Genomic DNA, 14,115 nt, shown 5'->3' on the forward strand with positions numbered 1-14,115 from the left:
AAGAATCTCTCTCAGCCAGTGATTATTCCTGTCACATTGCCCATTCATTTTAATCAGAGATAATTGTCAGCATAACTCATCTTTAAAAAAAAACAACAACAATAATCTTGTCAGGCTGGTGTGGCTCAGTGGCTGAGCATTGACCTATGAACCAGGAGGTCATGGTTCAATTCCCAGTCAAGGCACATGCCCAGGTTGTGGGCTCGATCCCCAGTTTGGGTGTGCAGAAGGCAGCTGATCAATGATTCCTTCTCATCATTGATGTTTCTATCTCTCTTTCCCTCTCCTTTCCCCTCTGAAATAAAAAATAAATATATTTTAAAAATCTTCTGATTCCTTGCCTCTTTCTAAGTCAATAGTGTCCTCTTTGTATTCTTACTGCCTATATAAATGCATATTTTTAATCTTTTAGTTAAAGAACAAGATTGAGTAGTCACTTTTCTCACCTGTTAAGCAGATTACCTGTCTGTATTATAATATTAAGGAAACTACACACTGATATGCCAGTGAAAGGCAAAGCCCATTCATCTGTCAATTTCCCGGGCTTGTTTTTTTTTAAAACTGAATGGTAAATCCTGCTGTCTATGAGACTAGGCGTGTGTAGCATCTATCCGGATTTTATCACCTTGCTTGAAGACAAAGTAGGAAATGAAAGTCCCAGTCCAACAAGTATGCAGTGAAGAGGAATGGCATCAAGGAGAGGTGTGAGCTATGGAGAACATTTCCTCCAGAACTAGAAGTGGTTTTTTTCCCCCCCCGGCAGCTGCCATATCAGATCATGATGTAGTGTGATCACAAACAGTGTCCTGTCTTAGGGTACCAACATATCCCCTCTTGAGCTGTAAGGTGACACTGAGATTCTCTGCAAGATCCGAGTCCTCTGCACTGTATTTTATGGAAGTGTGACCGAAGAAATGGGCCACGCCCTCTGGCTCGTAGATAAGGGGATGAGTTGGTGACGTACCGCTCTGTGATGACTACCCTGAAGAGGCAGACGAAGAGGTCCCTTCTCAAAATAAGCATAGACAATGCTCCGTCTATAAATTGGTTGTCATAGAATTGTTGCCAGGATTCATGGTGAGCTATTGGGTTTGTTGCCCGTGTCTCGGGTGTGGAGTATATAGTCGCTATGGACTGTTTCTTAGCTCAGTGATTTTTCAACCAGTGTGTCCCAGCAGGCACACCCGTGTGCCCCAAGATTTCTTAAAACATGCAGTACCTGAGTGTTTAGACAGGGGCACTGACCTCTTTTCCCTTACTGTCAAATTAAAAAAAAAAAATGAAAATAGCCAACACAATAGCCATCTGCTGTGAATGAATGAAAATTACCCCTACATTTTTTTTGTCAGATTGGCAAAAACTATATTTTTGGGTGTGCCACAGAACTTTAGATATTAGTGGTGCCATGAGATGAAAAAGGTCGCAAATCACTGTTTTAGATGGTTTCTTAAATTCAATATTACAATAATCATGAACCAGGCAAGAAGTTACGATATGACAGGGTCTTAATCTATAATTCACCAGTGGTTTAAAAAAAACAACATTGTGTGTGTGTGTGTGTGTGTGTGTGTGTGTGTGTGTTTGTTTGGGAGGACTTGCAACAGCTGACACAGATAATAAATCTTCCCTTCTTGATATTATGTAAAATAGAAACCAATCTTTGTTTCTATTATGTCCACACAATCTTCAAAGAGCAAATTTTATAAAGATAGAAAGGTTGTCTCACTTTTAATTACTTTACATAAATTAAACTTCAGATAATTAAACAGATACAAAGCTTTATAAAAGGAAATAATCAGTAAGACTACCAAGAGTAGTAGGTACTTGATTGCATTTGAATATCATTCAATTAGATTGCTAAGTAACTGACTTAGTTCCTTCTGAAAACTATTAAAGCATTTTTCTGACTCTTTATTGTTTCTGGGTTGTTGTTTTTTAACCCAGTGCAGCTACTCATACAAATAATGGTATTTTTTTTTTTTTTACTTTAAATCCTGTTGTTTCAGATAGGAAGCACTCAGATGGAAATAACAAAAGATAAAATTCAAAATGGCCCAGACCAGATGGCTCGCAAATGTTGCTGCATAATGGAATCACCTGGGGACCCTTCAAATACACTGATGTCTGGCTCCCACCCAACATTCTGATCAAATTGCAAATGGGTGAGAGCTGGGCAGCAGGATTTTAAAAGCTCTCTGGGGTGCAGTAAAGTTTGGGAACCACTGGCTCAAGCACTGAGAATGGCTAATCACAAGAAAATTCAAGGTAAAGTGAATCTAGAGAATTCGTTTAGGGACTTAATCTTGTCATCAAGGCCCCAGGTTTTTCCTCCTCTGAAAGGCTCAGAAAGTCAGCTTTGTCTTTGGAGGCTTGTTCTCCTTGTGGCCCTCAAAGACTCTCAGGGTCCCAAAATCCTATCCGGACAGGACAACATCCAGCAGATGTTGTCTCTTTTAAATAGCTATCATATGCCCAAGCCGGTTTGGCTCAGTGGATAGAGCATCAGCCTGCGAACTGAAAGGTCCCAGGTTCGATTCCGGTCAAGGGCACATGCCCGGGTTGTGGGCTCGATCCCCAGTGGGGGACTTGCAGGAGACAGCCGATCCATGATTCTCTCTCATCATGGATGTTTCTCTCTCTCTCTCCCTCTTCCTTCCTCTCTGAAATCAATAAAAATATAAAAAATAAATAGCTATCATGTATTTCTCAGAAACTGTCGCTGGGACGGCCACTCAGGCTACATTGGCAAGATCAGGGCATTGCCCTCACCCTTGGAACGAATCACTCACTGGGGATTGACACTGTGAAACCAATCAGATTTAGCCGAGCTTGGGGTCACCCTTCCCTGAGTCATGTGGAGTGTAGGGATGAAGAGGTAGGGGGTGTAGGCACCTGAATAAAATCATATTTCTTCCTGTAAGAAAAAAGTGAAAGAAGCAGTTTGGTAGGAAAGCTAGAATATCTATCTGCTCTCTCCTTTTCTCCACATTCTACTCCATTCCACAGCTTGCCATCTATTTGGATAGGTTCCCTCTTCCGAAAGGCTTCCGTGAATTGTTTTTTTAAACTCCTGTCTTCATGTGAACATTATGCTCCATAAAAATGAGCAATCATGACGATGTCAGGACTCAGAGGAATATCAACTGAAAACAACCTCATTCTCAAAGCATGTCTTAGTGGCAAGTGCTTATAGTAAACATTGATTATTTTTAATTGACAGTTTGCTATTATTTGCAGCCCATCCTCCGCAGGCCTAGAAATGTGTAAAAAATTTCTTCAGCAATTTTTTAAAAATTTATCTTTATTGTTGAAAGTATTACAGATGCCCCATTTGTTTGTTTGTTTGTTTGTTTGTTTTCCCCATTGACCTCCTCCCAGGCCTTCACCACTCTGTTGTCTTTACCGTGGTCGGCAAGTGTTTCATATTACCAATGTAACATGCCCGTAGTGTTTCTATTTACATTTAAGGACTTACAGTCCATATAAAATTACTTATCCCTGAAGTGTTACTACACTGACAGCAAAGCAAAGGGAGAGCTGAAAGCAGCTAGTTTAGGCCTCCTGCAGCGAAATAACGGATGGATGGTTAGCAACCCTACGGCACCTTGGTGGCGTTTCTTCTCTCCAACAGTGCTGAAGTTGCCCCCAGGAGAGTGCAACAGTAATTATGGAGGCCATCTGCCTAGCACCAGGGTAAATCACTCACAAAGTTCCTCCAACATGTCAGGGTTCACCTACTCAAGGATGAAGAGACAGCCGTGCTGGGAAGACAGGAAAGAACTTGACGGGACTACACCTTTCTTCACAGCTGTGTGTTTTTTGTCTTCTGGTACAATTTAGGTCAAAGTTCCCAGGAACTAATTAATCCAGAAACCAGGAGGTGGCGAGTATCTCATTTAACTGTCCCCTGAATACAGATCTGAAATGCTGCCTGCCAAGCTGCTCAGCAGACCTAAGGCTCAGCTTTAATGAACTAAGTGAGCGTGTACTGGTACAACCTGCTGGATAAGATCACGAAGGCCAGTACTTGCCTCTGGGCTGGTTAACCCAGGGGTTCCCATAAGGCATAATCACTATCAGTAGCAGGGCACGCTCACTCTTGAGGAAATCCTAGAGCAGAGACTGTTCTTCAGTGTCAAAAACCAGACCCACTGCATCTCAACTGCTCTGCACTTGACACTTAAGGAAGATGGACAGCGATGTGATGCCCAATCTAAACAAAGACACAATTGCCGGCAAGAAGCTGCAAGGTGAAGCACAAGGTGAAGTAAAGGTGGCCCAAGTTTGGGCTTAGATGGAGAAAAGGCATAGGCATTTATCAGTTTAAACCAAGGTATATTAAACTTTACAAAGAAAAATGACATATAGTTCATGAGGCAAATGAGTAGAAGCCCACAAAGCTCAAGGTTTCATGGGAAGGAACTTTAATATTAAAGATGCATACGGTTTTCTGGTCACACATAAATGGAGCATTTCAATCAGAATTAGAGAATTCCTCAGTGGGGGGGAATCTGAGAACACTGGAATATGTCTGTCCCTCCTACCCAATTCAAACTGCTTGAGTAGACTGCTTAGTGGCTGGGTGTGACGGATCTTCAGGCAACGGGCACTGCAGTTCATCAGAGCACTGTGGGATAAGCTCGGCAAAAGTCCCTAGAGGTTTGGGCTGAAAACAATGACCACTGGCACCCTCTGACTTTTTTTTTTTTTTTTTTTTTTGTATCACAGGTATACTTAGAATGGACATATCCTTAATTGTAAAAGTGTTGGAAATTATTTCACTAAATAACATCTATTTTTGAAGATTCTAAGAAGTAGATGGCTATATATATACATATATATAGTTAAATTACTATATAGCTACTAAAAACATAACTAAATTGAATAATGTCTAAATGTCTAAGTTAATAGTTTTTTGCAAATTGTCTTCTTTTCAGTCTAAGGGAACACTACACTTGAATGCTTTCAAATCTGGCCCAGGGGGTACTGAGAGTAAGTGGGCCTCAATTATATAACAGTATTGCATGTAAACCAACATTATCCTATCAAATAAAAGACTAATATGCAAATTGACCATCACTCCAACACACAAGATGGCCACCCCCATATGGTCAAAGATGGCTGTCCCCATGTGGACACAAGATGGCCACCACAAGATGGCTGGCAGGGGAGGGCAGTTGTGGGCGATCAGGCCATCAGGGGAGGACAGTTAGGAGGTACCAGGCCTGCAAGGGGAGGGCAGTTGGGACAACCAGGCCTGCAGGGGAGGGCAGTTAGGGGTGACTGGGCCAGCAGAGAAAGGCAGTTGGGGGTAACCAGGCCTACAGGGGAGGGCAGTTGGGGGGGGGGGGGGGCTAGGCCTGCAGAGGAGAGCAGTTGAGAGTGACCAGGCTGGCAAGGGAGGGCAGTTAGGGGCGACCAGGCCAGTAGGCGAGGGCAGTTATAGGCAATTGGGCAGGCAGGGGAGCAGTTAGGCGTTGATCAGGCTGGCAGGGGAGTAGTTAGGGGGTGATCAGGCTGGCAGGCAGAAGTGGTTAGGGGCAATTAGACAGGCAGGCAGGTGAGTGGTGGGGAGCCAGCAGTCCTGGATTGTGAGAGGGATATCCGACTGCCTGTTTAGGCCTGATTTCACCAGGATTGGGCCTAAATGGGCAGTCAGACATCCCTCGAGGGGTCCCAGATTGGAGAGGGGGCAGGCTGGGCTGAGGGAAATACACCCCACCCCCCGTGCATGAATTTTGTGCACCGGGCCTCTAGTCTATATATAAAAGGCTAATATGCTAAGTGTCTGACCATCCAACCGGTCGCTATGACGCACACTAACCACCAGGGACAGACGCTCAATGCAGGAGCTGCCGAGCTGCAGTGACTTGGCAGTGGCAGTTCTCAGGTGATGCACCCCAAAACCAGAGAGGAGGGAGCCCAATTCCTCACAGGGCCACAGGATTCCACCTTCTGCCATGGGTTATGTTGTTGCTGGGGCACTGTCAGCCCTGAATCTGGTTTACAGCACACTTGCATTTGCATTCCACACCCTGTATGACAGCAACTTTGCAGAGTGTCCTCTTGCACTCTGGGACCCCTCAATGGATGTCGGAGAGCTGGTTTCATCCCGGTCCCCACAGGCCAGGCTGAGGGACCCCACCTGCCGGAGGGACCCCGCTCACTCCACAGACGCCAGGGAGGGACCATGGGAGGTTGGCTCCAGGGTATGTTCAGCCTGTCTCGCTCAGTCCCACCCCACAGGCCACCTTCTAATTAATTTCCTTTCAATGTGTACGAATCCGTGCACCGATTCACTAGAATCAAGTATTTCCAGTAAGCATTGCTCATGAACTTTGGAATGTGTTAAGAGGTACACAGGTGACTGAAAGAATGGGAAACTACCCTGCATGAAGGAAATGAAAAGATATGAGGATGATTAAGTCAGAAGGAGGAAACTTTCTAAGTTGTAAGGCTCTAGGAACTTCTAGTAACTCATAATAGATTTGAAATTTCTCTTATAATTTCAATGTATAAAATATTGCCCCTCAGTTATAAATGCACAAACTGACAAAGAATATGCTATGGGAATCCAGTCCTGTACTTAGCACAACTGCTGCCTCTGTGCATGTTAGAAAAAATTGGTCATTCCTCAAGACACAGCCATCTGTCAGGAAACTAATGATAAATATTCAAATCCAGATGAGCATGAAAATAAATGGTGTCCCTAAAGTGTGCAGGGCACAGTCTTGCCTGGTGCCCTTGAGGAGTTCCAGAGGAATTACTAAAGTAAGCACACTCTCTTCATCGATAAGGAGCAAGGTAAATCCTGCCAGTCCAGGTGATCAGAACTGATGCTATATACAAATACCGGACAAATCCTGGGTGGAAGCCAAGCCACTGCTGTCAAATAAACAGAGGTGGGGAGCTCAGCAGGCATAGAGGAATGAGGAAAGGTTCCAGTGATGCACTAAATCACAACAAACACCTAAGTGTTTGGCACCATCATCTATGGCTTACTGGGAGATCACAGAGAAAGACAATGTCTCTTGTAACTAGACATTATGAGGAGAAAAGTTATTGAGCCAAGACTAGGGCCAGACTATGTATGTCTGAGTCACGCACTTCCCAAAGAGCTCCTCCAGGTGCTGGCTGCCAATTGAAAATTAATATTTCTTTGCATAGGAAAAAATTATTTATTTAAAAATATTTTTATTGATTTCAGAGAGAAAGGGAGAGGGAGAGAGAGATAGAAACACCAATGATGAGAGAGAATCATTGATTGGTTGCCTCCTGCATGCCCCTTACTGAGGATTAAACCCACAACCCAGGATTGGAATGGAACATCATGTTTCATAAGTTGATGCAAAATTAATTTGCATAGTCAATCGAAAGAATATTTTTTGTTGCACTATCATAGGTACATTCAGATTCACTCATGTGGGGCATAATTTACCATCTAAATAAAGACTACATGTATGATATGTTTGCATTATGTTTAACAGCAAATAGGATTCTAAAAAGTTATTCTGTGTATGTACCTTAGGAAAGGTCAATGGAAATTTCTGCTTTGGAAAAAGCATTCGCATAGAAATAATCTAAGCCCCCAGGTCATTTAACTAGTAACTGCTACATTTTTTAAAAGAACCAATATCATAGACAGAATTAAACAAGCTCAGTCTAAAAATAGTGGGGTAAATGTATCCATCTCAGTCTCCTTCTTCCAGACACATTAGAAAATAAAGGCAGTGGGATGAGAACAGGTAAAGAGAAGATATCAGTGGTTACTCGGTTTTTAATGGCCACATGAAAGAGAAAGTGATGGAGAAGGGTGGGAAACAGGAAATGTCTCTCAGAGAGCACACAACATAGAGTGAATTTATTTCCTAAATAACTTACATTAAAATAAAATTATATATATTGAATTGCAGTGTGTGAAACAATATCTCTAACAGTTTATATGTCTATTAGCAGAGCAAATCAATAAGCTTAATTACAATGCAACTGTTTTTAAATTCATTGAAACATGTTATATATTAAAATTAGATATTGTATATATACTCTCCTTTTACCCTTCTTTTTAGCTGCCAATATGTACATGCATACCAAATACACTGAAATATGGCTCAATAAGCATATGTTTTTCTAACAATTATAAATATTGCCTTTTGAAAAGGAAATCAGTATTTGTAAATACCTGACCATTGGCAGTGAATAAACAAAATAACCAAATCCATGATTAACTTATGAATATTTTGCTTATAAGCTCATGTTTAATTAATCATCACTGTGAAACATCTTTCAAAATTAAATGCATTTGATGGTCAAAAACCTTCTAGAATCCTACCTAATAATAGACAAATATGCAAATTGACCGTACCTTCGCTATGCCCACGATTGGCCAGGAGGCACGGGGGGGCGGGACTCGGGGTGGCCAATTGGGCCAGCAGGACACTGAGCTCACATTGCCAGCGGCGGCGCGAGCTCAGCATCTGTGCCATGGCTGTGCTGCGGCACAGAAGGGGCCTCTGGGGCAGCGAGCTCACGACCCGCCGCGGACCATCAAAAGCGGGGGAGCTGGGTGCCTGTCCACTCAGGCACCAGGCCTTTCAGAAGCCTTCACCATGCCGAAGGCTTCTGAAAGACCTGGTGCACCAGCAGACAGATACCCAGCTCCCCTGCGATGGAAAGCAAAAGCGTGGGAGCTGGGTGCCTGTCCGCTCAGGCACCAGGCTCCCCCATGATCGAAAGCGAAAGCGTGTAGGGGACCCTACACATGCATGATTCAATCATGCACTGGGCCTCTAGTCTTTTAATAAACACACAAATGTAAAACTTCTTATCACTGGGAATTGAATGAGAGCAAATCATCATTTTATATTCTACAAAATGAAAATATTTTTTTAAAAGATCACATTATTCAATATTTCTTTTTCTCATTAGTAAATCATTATAACTATTTAGCTAACTAAATTAAAAACAGAATAAATGTTCTGAGATATTTTTTATAAAGCTATAACTTAACAAGACCCAATTTTCATTATATAGAAATTCAATTTGAGAAAAACTCATTTGCATAGTCACATGTTCAAATATGCATATACTTCAATTTGTCTTTGCATTTATTAATGCAAATATTATAAAGCCATAGTTATAATAGTCAATTCCATTTTTTAATTTTATACCATGATGATTAGATTAATATTTTAAATGGATTCTTTCTTGCCCAAGTTTCTTCTTTCTAAAATGAAAATTTGAGTATTAATTTGATTTAGTGATTCTATTACTTTCAGTCTATAAGTCATGGAGATCTTGAACATTTCTCCCTCCACTGTAATAGTGTGCCAAAATTAATTAAGGCAAATGAACATTCTAAATGACTCTTCCTCTGAACCATTGTTGGAGTAGTTGCTTATGCTTGACAAGGTCTTTTGCATGAACTATCAACAATGTGATTTGAATCACATTCGTAATTGTAAAATCTTGAAGCACAATAATTAATAAATTATTGTCCTCTCATGGACCTATCTTCGAAGATTTAAAATATTTATTGTTGAAAAGTTATTTTAAACTACTACGGTGTCTTTATAATTTTCTGAGAACTTGACTTCTTCCAATATTGTCTGGCTATTTTAATTTTTATTGAAATATAATTAACATAAATCTTTGTCATATCTGTAGGAAGGACATATTTTATAGCTTGTTTAGGAATGTCTAATTTACTTAGCGATCACAATTCTCTCAATGTATAGTGGCAGTTGGTTATTATCTGTTCTGGACACTGAAGTAATTACTGTCCCATCTGTGAGGAAATCAAATGATTTTCAATGAAATGTTAATAGGCTTCAGTTACAACTCACTTTCTGAAAGACAATGTCCCAAATACCTGGTAGTCAAGCAGGTGCCATCGAGGAGATTGAAAGGAATGTCTTTTCCATCAGGAACCCCAGGAGATAGGATTCTTTAATATTGTTATACTGTCAGTAACCTTTCCCACATTGACTCCCTATGGGTTTATATTCCTTGGAATAGTTAGCCCTGAAAATTCTTTAGAAATATGTGTGTGGCACTGTCATCCTTGTATGGCTACATGCCAGTTGATATTCAGGGTAGAATCTGAAAATTGTTTAGAAGAGTGTGAGAAGAAAATGATGTCAAGGAAATCAGCAAAAGAGAAATTATCTATTCTATTGGGTGTTTGAGAAAGACTAATTTCCCTCTCCTTTCCTGACCTAAAAGAAAAAGGAACATTGACAATTAACATGGAAAATACACATCTGCCCATTGTCATCAAGGTGATGCTTCTGTTGGCTATCCAGTCATCCATGCCATCCTTGTCACCTGTGTCTTTGGGCACTGGTCCCATCTTTCCAGATGCAAGTCTGAGTGGAGGAGGAGCATCTATCTCTGCTGGCCCCTAATCCCTCTCTCAATGACTCTAAGGTAAATGGTTTTTTGTGTTGTTTTTGTTGTTGCTTGTTGGTTCTTTCTTTGATTTTTCTATTTGCTTATTTCTTTGCATAGCCCCTGAACAACTTGGAAAGATGCTTTTCATAATAATTGCTGTCTCTTGCCCATCAACTGATAGGATTAGGTGCTCTGACTGCACTTCTAGGTGCTAGTGAATGGGGAATAGATAACTAAGTAATTTGGAGCTGAACTTTAGGCAGTAGGGCAAGTCTGTGATGGACCACTGCTGACCTAGGGAAACAGCAGCATGGAGAAAATGTAGTTCAAAAAGTTTCCAAGTGTCAGGCTTAATAAATATTTGGGGTCCCTTTTATGGTCAATAAGTAGACATGGAAAGACAAGGTAGTTTGAGAAGACAAGGTTACCCATAACATCTCTTCTATTTTTATCTAGGAGAGCAGGCTTTCTCATTAACGTTGTGGTTATGGGTTTAACAAAAGTTAAACAATGTGATTTGACTCTAGTGCTCACTTACTATGAAAAGGACTATGGATACTTTTGAATAGACATGCTTATTTGTGACAGATCCTAAAACACACTTGCTAAAGTTTGGTCTTAAAAATACTAGATATTCCAGAAGGGGTTGAAATTTTCTGGAACTGCCATAACTTGTTTTGATGATATGTTGCCAATTATACAATAATTAGTAACTAATTTTTTACACTGCCTCCTGGAAATTTGAATAACAAATATATGAGAGAATATATTACTAAACCACAATGCATTGTCATGTGTTAAATGAGGCAAAGAAACAACTAGAGGCAAAAATTCAAAATAATGCTGTTGGTACACATGGGACACAGATATGAATAGGAATTATGAAAATGGGAATCATGATGCAATTTCCCAATTATTTTAGTTTAGTACTGATAAGTAGTGAAACAATGTCTCATTGTTTCCACATTTCAGAATGTTCTGTTTTTGCCACTGTTCATAGCAAGTGGAACTAGAACTAGATCAGGATTCAGGAGACTTTGTTCTGGTACTAACTCAAGCACTCACTGGTTTGAAAAACAGCCGATACTTTCCAGATCTTACTTTCTCATCTGTATATTAAGAGGTTTTAACAGGTCAAGGTGCCAAATGGATCAATTTCAGGGGGTCACTAACCGCATATATATATATTATATATATTATATATATATATATATATATATATATATATATATATATATATATATGCGCACATGTACATAATCCATGAAAAACAGACCAAAATTTAACCTGATTTGTAATCATCAAATTCACAAGGAAGTTTATGACATCCTAAAGGCTAAGAACCACAGGACTAGGTACTTTCTAAGGTTCCTATTTCATCCTGCACACATTGCAAAATTCATACATTTACTAAATGAAAACGCATGTTACATATTTGCACATTCATACCAATGTATACAATACCTTGAAAGTTCGATTCTAATTACAGATCAATTGTCAAGGTAGGGACAATGTTTATTTTTTAACTGTATTTTTATTGTTGCCACTATTACAGCTGTCCTCATTTCCCCCACCTTTGCCTACCTCCACACAGCCCACCATCCCCTCTGGCTATCACCCCACTGGGGTCTGTGTCTATGAGTTATGCATGTATGATCTTCAGCCAATCTCTTCACCTTCTTTAATCCAGTCCACATACCTCCATCCCCTTTTACATTTTTAATAAAATTTTTATTATAATTACATATCACTTTTCAAGGTTAGAAGCCATTTTAATGTAAGTAAAATCTTATTCTGAACTAGAGGTATAATCATGTTTTATCTGGAATTTGTATGAGCTCATTTAAAATTCAAGGCTTATGAAAAAAATATATGTTTGTGTACTGATGAGAATGAACCACCTTAATGAATTTCTTCATGCATCCAACAAATATTTATTAAATGCTCATTATTTGGCAGACACAATGCTAGGTGCTAATTTTGCTGTGATGATTGAAAAACTGCCTTCAGTTAAGTAAGATAGATGACTTGACTTAAAATATTAATTAACCTTGATGAAAGAAATTAAAAGAGACCCACAAATCATGAATGCGGAACTATTCCCTGTTTGAGATCATTAGACTATGTTCTTTTTTTTTTTCTTCCCCCATTGGACCTCAGGTGCAAGAAACAGAATTGGAATTATCATAATCTTTAGTTTATGGCACATATTCATCATTGTCCATTAATTCATGGATGGCTTGTTTTTATTAATTTACTTTTACACACACACACACACACACACACACACACACACACACACACACACACACACACCTCCTACTGAAACAAAAGCTTAGGATCACAACTAGCTAGGATTAAAACCATGCCCTGCCCTGCCCCTCTCAAAACTGATTGCCTTGGCTCTCCCAAATGATATAAGTAGGGCAATAATGAAGAAATAGATAAACTGAACAATTTATCAAAAAATCCTAAAACAGATCCACGTGTATTGTCTTTGGTGTATGTTAATGTGACAGATCAGGGAGGATATTATGGATTATTCAGTAAACAAAGATGGAAATAGTTACCCTTATAGATAAAAGTCAAAATTGAATCCCTATTTCATACTATTTACAAAAATCAACTCTAGGTGAATTAAGAAAAAACTATCCAAAATAAAGTTTTTACTTTTAGAATAGGTGAATATCTTTTAGACACTGAGGTAGAAAAATAGTTATTAAGTGATATACCAGAAAAGCATTGAGTATTTAAAAAATGAACAATGTGAATATTTAAAATTAAGAATTGTATTCATGAAAGACATCTTAAAGACAGGTTACAAAGCAGGAGAATATATTTACTACACCACCAGTAAAATAATTAGTAACAATAATATATAAGAGAAATATAAAAGTGTATCTAAGAGCACAAATCAGTAGAAAAATATGTGAATATATGTTTTACAGAAAAAGAAACATATATGAACAATAATTATAATATATTCAACAATTTGGTGGCCAATTAAATGTAAATGATGACTACAATAAGACACCATTTTAGTATATTCAGTTGGTAAAAGATTAAATTTCTCAGACGCCAAGTGTTAGAGGTAATGTGGATATACAATTTCTACTATATTGCTTGTTGGAGTATAAAATGGAATGGTCCAGTTTAAAAATGATTTGACATTATCTCTTAAAGCTGAACATTTTTACACCTAATGATCCAGAAATTCCACCCAAAAGAAGTCTCAGTCATCTAACAAGAAACTCGTGTCTCTTTTTTTTTAAATCCTTACCCGAGGACATGCTTAGGGAAAGAAAAGGGGAGAGAGAGAGAGAGAGAGAGAGAGAGAGAGAGAGAGAGAGAGAGAGAAAGGAACATCAATGTGAGAGAGAAGCATTGATCAGTTGCTTTCCATATGTGCCTGAAACGCAGGTATGTGCCCTGACCGAGAATTGAACCAGCAACCTTTTGGTGCACAGGATGATACTCAACCAACTGAGCCCTCCAGCTGGGCAGAAATGCATGTATAGTATTTTAATAACAGCTCTGATGATCATAGTGCAAACCTGGAAACAACTCAAATGCTTATCCATGGGAGAATGAATTTAAACTGTGGTATATTTACACAATGGAATATCACCCAACAGTATAACAAATTAACTACAGCAACAAGAACAACAACAAAGACGATTGAATCTTAGCAGTATGATAATAAATGTAAAAGCATATCCACAAATA

The 14,115-nt window shown here is 39.4% G+C and overlaps 1 protein-coding gene across 2 annotated transcripts in view; it reads right to left on the minus strand.

Annotated features, from left to right (window-relative positions):
- Window positions 1-14,115, minus strand: part of LIN7A (lin-7 homolog A, crumbs cell polarity complex component) — a 155,815-nt gene that overhangs the window by 74,784 nt on the left and 66,916 nt on the right. The window lies entirely within an intron of this gene.

Source organism: Cnephaeus nilssonii (assembly GCF_951640355.1).
Source record: "Cnephaeus nilssonii genome assembly, chromosome: 6".
Classification (NCBI taxonomy): domain Eukaryota; kingdom Metazoa; phylum Chordata; class Mammalia; order Chiroptera; family Vespertilionidae; genus Cnephaeus; species Cnephaeus nilssonii.